Genomic DNA, 11,903 nt, shown 5'->3' on the forward strand with positions numbered 1-11,903 from the left:
ACATGGCTATTGATACGATATGACCTTTCACTAAATTTTTTTTTTCTTATAACCATTTGAAAATGTCATCTTCCCCTGCTTAAATCGTTTTCCATTTCGAATGCAGTGAATAGATGCAATTCAGTTGTGAGATTTAACTAGCCGTGTTAGCCCTTCGACTCTTTTCAGGCACGTAGCATCAGGGGGGCCAGGGGGGGGGGGGCTGCCCCCCCCCCCACTTTTTCTTGCAGCAACAAATATTTTAAAATTTACATATAAAAAATGGAATTATCATGGAGTTGCCCCCCCCCCCACTTTTTTGGGGGTATGTAAAAAATTGATATGAAAATAAGGAAATGAGGAGTGAAATTGAAAGATATAGTACGCCAGCCCCCCCCCCCTCCCCCCCCCCCCCCCCGGATTAGGTTTTTGAAGATTTTGGGAAACTTAAAATTTTCCTTTTTTTTTTTTTTTTTTTTTTGCTTGCCAAGATTTTTTGGATGAGTCTGGCCCCCCCACTTTCAAAAACGATGCTACGTGCCTGCTTTTAAAAGTCACTGTTTTATTTTTTAAATGTATATTAGGATACACGTTGTTATGATAAATACACAATTACTTCGTATACATTATATACTTTTATCCATCTTTCAAAATCTTTTATAGTTCCCGCATTTAAATTTAAATATTAAATAGTGAGACACTGCTTTCTTACAACCAAAAAAGGGGGGAAATTTCTGTGGTAAATTTGTCGGTTTTCGGGGAAAACAAATGCATAAACGTAATTTTCTCGTGCGATTAAAAGAGCAGATTATTCATTTTTAACAGGATCTGTTTTACCGTAACCAAGAAATGCATAGTTTTATTGATTTTTAAATAAAACAACATTAATCTCAATGCAGTTTGATTGCATACAAATTATTGATTGAGAGACTGATTGCAGCTTTACGACCCAGCACAATATGTCACCCAAGAGATTCCCGGCTTCTAAACAATTTTAGTGCCAAACACTGAACGGCAACACGTGACTAAATGGCCACAGCGGCTGTGTCATCCCCAAGCTATTCGCACGAGTTGTAAATTTCCATTAAAATTATTGTATGAAATAGAAATGTATTAGATATTACGATAAGCGTTTGAAACTGATTGCATTTCCATCAAATCGTGTATCAGGCTGCTATAATTTCCATTTTCTTGATAACATGGTTGATTATATCATTATAATTATTTAGAAATGTATAATTACATGATAATCGTGAAATCAACAATTTTACATAGGATATCTATGGGATAACACATTTTATTTCAACGTTTGTTAATAACGCTCAAAGCTGTCCCAATTTAAGAAAAGGGAAATTTATTTATAAAGAAGAACAACCCCCACCCCCTTAAAAAAACGTGATTGAAATTTTGATTTGATAAGATTAACATTAATTTTACGTCAATTCATCTCAGTTTTCAGATCTTTGTTCAAATTGTGCATATGAATGAATTTATTCTCTGTGTGAAACGTTTATATATGCTAAATGTGTGTGTGTAAAGATTTTAACCAAATTGATATATCTTTGTACTTTGATCAGCGATCAATGGTCAATGTTGTACTTGTAATAAGTAGGTAACAGTATTACAAACACTTGAAGTAGTATGTAAAACATCTTGAAAATTCTTGTTAAGAAATTTGAAGTGCACTGTAAATTTTAAATCAAATACACTGTGCATGTAGATCAGAGAGACAAAGGGAAAGATTAACGATTTTCTCTTCAGCACTGTTTTCTTAGGTCACTGTTGCCAAACCGAGCTTATAGCAATTTACTTTTTGCAATTTTATATTCTCAACAGTTCAACCAATGAATTCAATTTTTTTTTAGCGAAACATGTAAACATATCTAGGATAAAGTCGAGTGTGTATACTGTTTAACGGTTCCAAAAATAAATTTACAATACCAAAAAAAATGATATCGATCGATGAAGCTTAAGCAGTGTCGTGAAAAAATAACTTGATACTTTAAAACAAATAAACAGATTAACAAACAAACAAAAAACAGGAAGAAGAAACGTGAAATTGGCCAGTGTCCAAACTGAATTGACGTCTTGTCGACATTACAGGAAGTTCGTGACACGCAAAAGGATGTGCATTGTCCATGAAACCTATGGCTGTTCAATAAGTTCGTGGTTTAAGGAGGAGATGCACTATACATCTATCATCCCTGTTCAATTTTCCTTAAAACCAAATCCGGGACATTTGTTGAGGACGCTTAAAATGTCCTTAACCTGTTGCAAGCTACACAGCGCCGCATTACGAATCTCGCTAAATGCCCAAATAGTTCAATTTCAAAAATAACATAACCATCTAGTGTTTTAGCTGCCGCTTCACTGCTTTCATCTTGTTACCCAACCAATACCTCGAGATATTTTTTTCGACAAGAAATTAAAAATCCGGAAATTGAAACACTTTCCTGAAATCAGCCGAAGCCGATAACGCAATGGCGAGAGATGTTATCATCTCAAACAGGGAATGCTTTGTTCGATACAATCACAGGAAATAATAGATTTCTAAAGTTTTCAGACTGACATTCACTTGTACTATAAATGTGAAACAAAAGATGCATGCTTCACAAGAACCAACAACACGAGAGGTAATTTATTACATTTCATCTTCGCAAAACTGTGATTGGTATTCATAAAGAAGAAGGGGTTGTTAAAATTCACTCAAAATTGATAAAAATTCAATTTTTTGAAAGTAAGAGGGAAAATGATGCTCAGAAACATGTCCATGTTTACTAAATTAAATTCACTATCAGTTTAATCTGTCTTGACGGAGGCCCCCTTGTTTGCAAGTTTGTCGTCGTCGTGTGTCAAAACTTTTTATGGACCGAACAACAGAATTTGGCAAAGAAGTTTTGTCTGTGGAGCGGGAGATAAGATCCGGAGTCACCACGATGTCCCGATGGTGCAGACGATCAACACCTCGTGCAGTTTAGAGGGCTCCACTCGACAGCGTACATTTCTACCTGGTCGACCGAGAGGTCGGGTTTCAGGAAACCTTTAGGCCTACCTATATAACTGCACGACAGGTAACTTCTTTAAAAACAGACAAGATTGGGCTGATGTCATCCCGATGTGATTGTGATTTTACCCTCTGTTTTGATCTCTGGTCCGGGTTTTTACAAGTTTTTGCACTCTTTATTCAAATGAGACATGGTCTTGTTTGTACTTTTCCAGAGAGAGAGAGAGAGAGAGAGAGAGAGAGAGAGAGAGAGAGAGAGAGAGAGAGAGAGAATTGTTGAGTTTTTAAATCAACTTCAACCAAAATTTCATGCAATAATCAATGTTTCCTCCTTCAGATTACTCAAAGCCCACATGTGGGGTTCATTTATAGCATTTCATGAAAAATGAAGAGGGCTATAAAACGATCAAAACTCTAATTTATCAGCGATCTCCCAAGGTGCTTCGCGAGATGACGCTGAAATTTACTTACCTTGTTCTAAGTATACCTGGGATCTAATATATAATAAACTGTTTGACAAATGATGAATTAGGATACTTGACGGCTAAGAAAGAACGAAGCGGCTCCCTAATATCAAGAGAAATTGCCTATTAACTTTAAAGCACTTCAAAATTCGGGGGGCACCTGTGCGCTCAGGAGTTGAATAAGAGGACCAAACACTTGTGGCAGTGCTTCTATCTGGGAACTTTGCCACAATACACAAAAACTTCCATTCTGTTTTAGGACTTTTATCTTTTGTCTTTTTCTTTACTGAGCAGGATAAATGCACATTTATATGAAATCTGATGCTCTATATTTTGTTCAACTGTTGTTAACAATTTAGTATCACCAAAAAAAACCCAACTGGAATGAGTAATGTAACCATCCATTAAGATGTATATCAAAGATAACCAGGTGGTTTTCCTTGTTTATATATTTATACCAGTGTTAGCATTAGCGTAATAGTGTTGTATGACATGAGTACACGTGTACCGGTCAGTAACGTAATCTTACTTTCTTATTATTTAATGCTTAATGAATAAGAAATTTTTTTTTACCAAGCACCAATTTAAAATGAGCAAACAACAAATAAAACCAAGCAAAGCAAGGTAAACAAATATTTGGTTAAAAAAAAACCAAAAAAAACGAAACAACACCCCCCTGAAATAAACCAAACCAACTAATCCCACCCACCCCCGCCTGATATATCTTATTCCTACGCCATTACAGTCAATGACGAACAAATGCTAGATTGCTACATGGCTTTTCAAATGCTGCTGGAGACAGTATTTGTAATATTTGTACCAGTAAATGGTGATCATGCTTATAACATGCTTGTACGATAAACAATCAACTGAGCTTACGCAACCCTGGTGTTGTAAAAATATTTTAAAAATCAATATTATAGGGAATCAATCTATAAAAGTATACTCAACGTCGACTTCCTGGTTATAATTTCCTTGAACATGTATGCCTGTACTTTAAAGTTGCATAATATATAGTTAGAAAAAAGTCAGTTCTTGATGAACAAACAAACAAAGTTTTCTTCACCATAGAAAAAACCAGTTCTTGTAGCACAAATGAACAAAGTTTTCTCCACCATTTTAAGTTTTACGTGCTACTAAGACGATAGACAGTCTGTGGGTTTTTTTTTTCCACAACGCCCCACGAGAACCTTTAAGTGGAGGCAATAATTGTGAGAGCCTTTGGTCACGTTAACACCATTGACCAGAATAAACCTTGTTCATGGCCGTCTAAAGTTAAAAGCTGCACTCTCTCTGTCCCGGGGTTTCGTAGGAGATCTACACACCTCTAAATGTCTGCTTCTGTCTCGCCAGATCGGCGGGCCAGCATTCTCCTATAGTTCACTTTCCAGACTTCTTGTAGTGTACTTAATGAGTGCTTGTAATCATATCATTGTCTGGTCATGACCGTAATTCTGGCAGACCTATTTTGGATCGTTTTTAGTGTCGCTTCTGAATCCATTACTTCCTTCCTTGATTTATCTGTGTTGTGACGAATAAGAAAAAACCAAGTGCATCACATTACCTTGCCTTAATTTTGCAATGGTGCAAAGTGAAGCTTTTATAATAGAAAGTCTATTTCAATTAAAGTCCTTAAAGTAACCTTACATCTTCGTAAAGTGACAGATAAGTTATACAATTATTTTTTTCAGACAACTATTGTTATTGATGTCATACGGGGTTTTTTCTGAACTCCATGGACATGCAATGGAATAAGATAAGTTTCATTCAGCTTTAATGTATAAATGTAGAATAACATGACAACATGATTACTCATAACACAGTTTGGTCAATTGCATCATTATTTACCTTGATGTGATCAACCTTGTATTTTTCTTGTGAGCATATGAAGAATGTTTTTTCAAAAATAAAATGTGTACACTGTATTAACTGAATATTCAAATGTTCAAAAAATTCATTAACAAAATGTAACCAAAGCACTGTAAAAACTCTATCATGAACGCAGCGTGCTTTGATAACAAATAATCTCGTGAGTGACTCAACACACTTCATATATCCGGAAAATGTCGTCCAAAAGTTGAACTTCCCAAAATCTCTCTCACAAGACCCAAGCAAACCATGATTCATAGCAATCTGAAACTTCATTCTATCAAATTTTACAGAAAATATCCCAATAAGCCCATTGCTTGCGAAGGTGGACTTTTGGTGTATGGTCATCTTGTGTATTGGATGCAATTCGGTTTGATTAATGAGTGTAAAGGTTTCTCATTTGTGATGCCGATGTTTTGAGTCAGAACATTTATACTGTACTGCATAGATGATTCATTCAATGTTTAATTGACAGGTGAAGGTCAAAGAATGCTACAGGAAATGCACGTGCATATTTGTCCGTTGTCCAATCTTGTAAAACAATTTGCATAAATGAATTAGCATGTATTCTTCGATAACATGAATTGTTTTCGTCAGGTATTTTTAAGTGCAATTTACGTACACCATCGCTTTATTCCGGCCGTATAGCACGAGCGATCGACATGAACGGAACATGGAAATGCGTACTTCATGTGAATTACATTTTACGATAAAATCTTTATAATGCTACATACTACAAACAACACACGGGGATACCTAAACAAACAGGAAGAGACTCTAAAAAGATCAAGGTTAAAAAACAAATCTTATATATAAACATACAGGTAGCCAAAAATGGTATCCATTTGCATAAAGGTATTATTTCATTTTCTAGCAACGTCGATAATTAGCATGCAGACAAGATTTCTTCTGCACAATTATCCACTGTTTAACTGTTAAATTCAATTATTCTAGAGAGACTTGTTGATTACGTAATCCTGATGTCCTGGCGTCTCGCTGACCCGGAGCATGATTCATGCGAACTAATTAAAAATGATGGCGACAGAGGCCGACCTTGGCAAACACCAGCTTTCTGCTTCTATTCTTACCATGGAGATTTTTTTAAAGTATCCAAAACAGGAAACATAGGATATTTGAATATGTCAACACATCTTCAAGACAATTAGTTGCGTGTGTTGGGGATCAGGAATACCGCTCTATTATGATAACTCATTGCAAATGAAATGTAACATTAACATATTCACCATGAAGCTCTGACGAAGTAAGAATATTCCCCGTATATATGTATCCATAATACGTGATGAAAGTTTTTGATGCAAAATAAAGATAGGGTATTTTCATTTATAACACAGTGTTATTTTATACACGTATTGCGTTGACGGGTGTCAACCAGATCCCTATCGGTAGATTTAATGCGAAATGCCAACTTTTTTGACAAATTTATTTATGTCGCAAGAAATAGATAGTCACATCTTTCATTACAAAATATTTACTTACTACTTGTACTTTACAGCCAAGAACAGTTGTAACCTTAATGTAGCTGATCTTTTTACTTAATAGTAATTAAACATCATATAGGCTTCATACAATATATCTGTACTTGTATTGATGTCCTGGGTAAAATTGTAGAGCTCAAAATTATAAATAAAGGTGATCGCTTTAATGTTTGCTCAATTTATTAACCTTACTTTTAAGATCAGCTGTTTTTTAAGAACAACCTAATGTATATCCTGGATTGGCGTACGGTAAAACAATGACTTTGAGTAAGTGTGTACTTCATTTCATGGGTTATTCCAGTTAGCTCACAATTTATTGTATGAAAATGAAAACATTTCACTTATTAAATGTTGAACAATTAAAACTGAGCTCTAATAATCTTCTTGATAAACAAATGAGGGCGCCTGATTAACAAAGACGAATCTCCTGATACCAGGTATATATTTTAGGTTTAATATGGATTTTAAAAACGATTGTATCTTACAGAACATCATATGAATTTACATAATTATCTATATCTGGTTGAATTCATAAGGTATATATTTGGCGCAATTCTGAGCAACAAATGTTGTGTAAAAGTTTTAATGTGAAATAAATTTACAGTTTCTGAATACTAGTACTACATTATAGAAGGATCTGGACACTACTTTATTGCTAAATCTCTTTACAGCAAGAGATTCATTTTTTTTTTTAGCAAACCAAAAAGGTTTTGAAATATGTTATAATATCTGTACATTATTACATGTATTTTCATTAATATGCTTTTTGCGTATTATCATGCAGTGGTTTATGTTTGTATAACTATATTATTAGTACATTCAATATACATATTGTTTGCTCCATTGTGTTATTTATCTTTGTTGTAAGTCCATGCGTTGATATGTATATTTAGAAAACTGAGCTGTGCTCACTATTCATAACTGCAGAAAATATGAATGGAAACTTGAAGATATAAAAATGGCCTTTGTTTGAAAAAAACCTCTCTGTAAACATATTGCATTCTTCCAACAAGCCTTACATAATGTAAACAAATGAGATACGGAAGATAGAGCAAGGTCCACATGTAAATTTCCCTTTTTTAAATGTTGTCACCAATTAACACAGCTAAAATACATTAAGTAATGTTACGATTACGTACTTCATTTTGTAAAAAATCACAATTTACACTAATAAATCATTTAATTTTATTCTTTTTTTTTTTTGCATTATTCATCACGAGATAAAAAAAATGGGTTTTTACCCCCAAGTACTAGTATTTCTAAACAGAATTGTATTTTCGAGGTCTTGAAGTACTGTTGTTGTGTAGGGAGAATAACTGACGGGCTAGAAGAGTAAGCCATCTACTATGTGTTTATTTTATTCATGATACTATTTTAGATGAAAATTTATGACTTGTATTTAACATAAATTGTCATTTCTACACACATTAGTCATTCTACCTTTGCCTTCCGCATAACACTTCAGAATCAAGTCTGCAAAGTTTTCCTTATTACTGACGAACGTTTTTGAAAAAAAGTTGATTTCAAATGTCAAAGTATGTCAAGCAGTCGGAAAGAAGGTTACACTCTTCACCTGAATTCACACCATATAAATCACCCCATCTTTATTCTCCCGTGACAAAATACAACGCTAGTGAAAATTAGCATTACAGGTCACAGGAGTTGTAGTATAGCGTAAACCACTGTTAGAGAAAGGCCCAAGTATTACCCTTTTCCCGCCAAAACTGCCTGAGTGATTTTAATGCGTTTTTTGCAAATAGATGCCCTTAACCTTTAAATCTCATCATCAATAAGCACCATGGCTATTGAATCGACAAGAAACTCTAGCTCTTCTTAAACGAATAAAAACAGTTTTAAAACACAGCCGACACATTTGGGTCACGGCGATAAGTGAATCTAGGTTGTATTTACCAACAACATTTTCCCGCTATCTCATAATGTCCAATGTTTTTTTCAAGATCTAGAGCTGAAAAAATAAACTTTGCCTTTCGTACATAAACATACTTTTTTGCACAATATTTTGCAGTGTGACCTGAAGACATTTTTGATCTTTCAGCTTGGCCGCGTGTATTGACACGTGACAGGGGAGCTGTCAGAGAGCTGGCAGTTTCCCCTGCCATCATCAAACTTACTTTTTGCCGCGATAGAGTGTGGAATATATCAGATAAGTATTTGTACAATGATCTCATTATTCATCCGTTCAGTAAACAGCTCTTAAGATGTTACGAAATCTTCCACTGGATCTTTTAATTGAGTTCCTTCCATTGCCTTGCTATGTAGAGCAAGCAAAATAGTTACTTACCGTTTCATTCACCACGACCCGATACAAGGTGACATTGTCATATAATATGGAAATGTATAAGTGTGTTTAATTAATTATTTGACACAGTTACATACTCGAGAATCTGCTTAACAAGGTCTTTGCCCTTTGAATGCGTTCATCTGATAATGCTAGTATAAAATTGTATAAATACTGATATATTTAAATGCATACATTTTTACTTGATAGACATAAATGGCTTCAGGTTATATGTTACATAGCTTTGCACGTCAATAAATCTTGACTAAATATAGAGCTGAGGCAAGATCTAAAAATATATCCTATGCAATACTCGTGAATGTTGAATAGGTTGTGGAGCAATGCGTGTTATTTGTGCAATGGAAACCTAGTCAAAATAATTCTTTTTTTCAAAATTCTTTAGTAATCTAAGTATTTCTTTAACAAAAATGATGCTTGAAACACTGAAATAGAAAATTAAAGAAACCCTTGGACAACTTAAAAAAAAAGTAGTATATACTTAAAAGTTAAATTAAACTGAAAGTATCTTGCTTTAAATACATTTGAAATTAAATTTGGACTTACATTTATTAACTAATTTTCGAATAGATACGAAACTTTTATAACAAATGTATTTGGATTTTTTTTTCTCTCCATCTGTGACAATTTTGTCGATATCCCCTTAACAAGCAGAATACAAAACCACATAACAAACAAAGACAAATTTGAACTGAGGCTAGTCATGGAGGAGTTATGAATCATTAAGAGATAAATGCTGAATAAACAGTGTGTATCTGAGAAAATGACGAGTCCAATTGCCTAAGGTTAAGGTGGGTCACATGCTCTATTCAAAGGCGTTGCTCTGCCATGTCTGTATGAAGATATCATTTCTTGTCTTAATGTCAGTAAAACTTTGGATGTTTCTCTTATTCTTTTGTACATTGAATTATTTATGTCCAAAATAATGTGTATACATGTATGGTATTTGTAGATAGATTTATATACTTTCTACATTTTTGTATATATCTATCTTTAAAAAATAAAAAGATTTTTAATAAATGATATGACACATTTAAAGATGATGAAGCTTATGTTTTTCATTTATTTCCTTCCTTAAAATATACGTCAACATACTACAAAGATCCTACTGCTGACTGTTGTAATTTTAGTACACTGTATTTTGAAATCAAAATATTTCTTATTTTTTTCAGATTGTTTTTAGAATTTCTCATAAACTTTATAACCGTATTGCGTTATGTTGCCTCTAACTGTTTTGTGCCTTTTCCTAGCATTTCTTCGTTTGTTAGTTTTTACGATTAACTTTGGTGGGTGATTGTTAGTGGGACACCGTCTTCGTCATAACCCTCCCACCTCTCGCTCTCTATGAGGGTGGTCCTTTATTTGAGGAAAGAATTTGCTGTGCTTTCTCTTGAATACAAAGTTGTCTGATGTTTCAATATATTGACTCTTTTCGTGTTGATAATTCTATTTAGGAACAGCACGTGAAGTGCAGATCAAGTAGTTTAACAAGATTAAGTGTTGTGAGAAATTAATTAAACAGATAAAGTACAAAGAGAGTTAGAAGGTAAAGTCTGCAAATGCGCCATGCAGTGAGAGATTTTTGGCGGGTTTTCATCGTGAAAACTAATCGCGCACTTTAGTAAAATTATGGGATAAAACTGTGAAATTTGTCAAGAGATTATGTTTCATTTACATGACTACATTCTAGCTCAATCTATTTGTACTTCATGATTCTCTGTATTTGTTTACCAGTTAATGGTTATTTAAGCAAATCTTTTCCAATTCATATCATAACATAAGATTTAGACAGTTGTTTGTCAATTCAATTAACGCCAGAATACCGTAACTTAGTTAAATATTTTTACATCTTTCCAAGAATATTTTTGTCATTGAATCTCGTTGTTGAGGTTTTAATCAGATATTAAGGAAAATAGGTAAAAAATCAAATACATTTCAATAAATTGAATATAAATATTGTGACAATCAATCTTATCATCTTTTTAGTTATGGGTCACAAAATCTATCAATTGCAGGTAATTTGAACTAAACTCAATGACAAACATGCTCCTGGTTTGTACTTTAGTGTAAGAAACTGTTACCGATAGACTCCAGCTGATTTTCCCATAAAAGAAAAAGACGGGACACGCCTTTTTTGAGATACAGTTGTAAATGGATATAATCAGGTGATTATCGATGATTCATCCGTCCATGTGTTCAAGCCCCCGAGTCTCTTTCCTGACCGCAAACGACGCCTTTAACATATCCTTTCGTCTTTACTCTTTTAATCAAATAGCCATTTTTAATCTATCTTCTATTTTAACTTACATTTGTGGCATCTTATGTTTCTAAGAGTTTAAATCAAGTTTGAACATGTTTCTGCATGTTTAGATACGCTTGCCACTTCGGCAGACCTGCCACATCTTTTAATTACGTAGTAGCACGGCTTATTTATAAGCTTTAAATCGTGTTTTGACGTGCTGCACGCTTCTGACACCTTGGTAACGCCTTGGTTACACACACTTTACTCGTGGCCTATATAGTAAAACAAGTCTCAGCATGTTGCGTTTAAAACTTAAAATAACTATTGAAGAGACACTTCTTCGAACTTCCGATTCTTGTCAATTTCCTTTCCCTCTTCTTAAACGTAAATATGTTTGTAATTAACACATTATGGAGTTTGGATAAATAAATGGTGCGGAAGGCATAAATCGTTTAAGTGGCAAAGGAAATGGCTTCAATATTCTTCTTTCACAAACAAAATGCTTCTTAACCCTCTTCATATCTTGAAAGTT

At 34.0% G+C, this 11,903-nt stretch overlaps 1 long non-coding RNA gene across 1 annotated transcript; it reads left to right on the forward strand.

Moving 5' to 3' along the window:
- The first annotated feature begins 2,289 nt into the window (after window positions 1–2,289).
- Window positions 2,290–6,493, forward strand: LOC128184507 (uncharacterized). Its single transcript, XR_008243744.1, has 3 exons — window positions 2,290–2,612; window positions 2,778–3,050; window positions 5,139–6,493. It is a non-coding gene; the product is annotated as an uncharacterized LOC128184507 (long non-coding RNA).
- Window positions 6,494–11,903: the final 5,410 nt, after the last annotated feature.

This window comes from Crassostrea angulata, chromosome 5 (genome assembly GCF_025612915.1).
Source record: "Crassostrea angulata isolate pt1a10 chromosome 5, ASM2561291v2, whole genome shotgun sequence".
Lineage (NCBI taxonomy): Eukaryota > Metazoa > Mollusca > Bivalvia > Ostreida > Ostreidae > Magallana > Magallana angulata.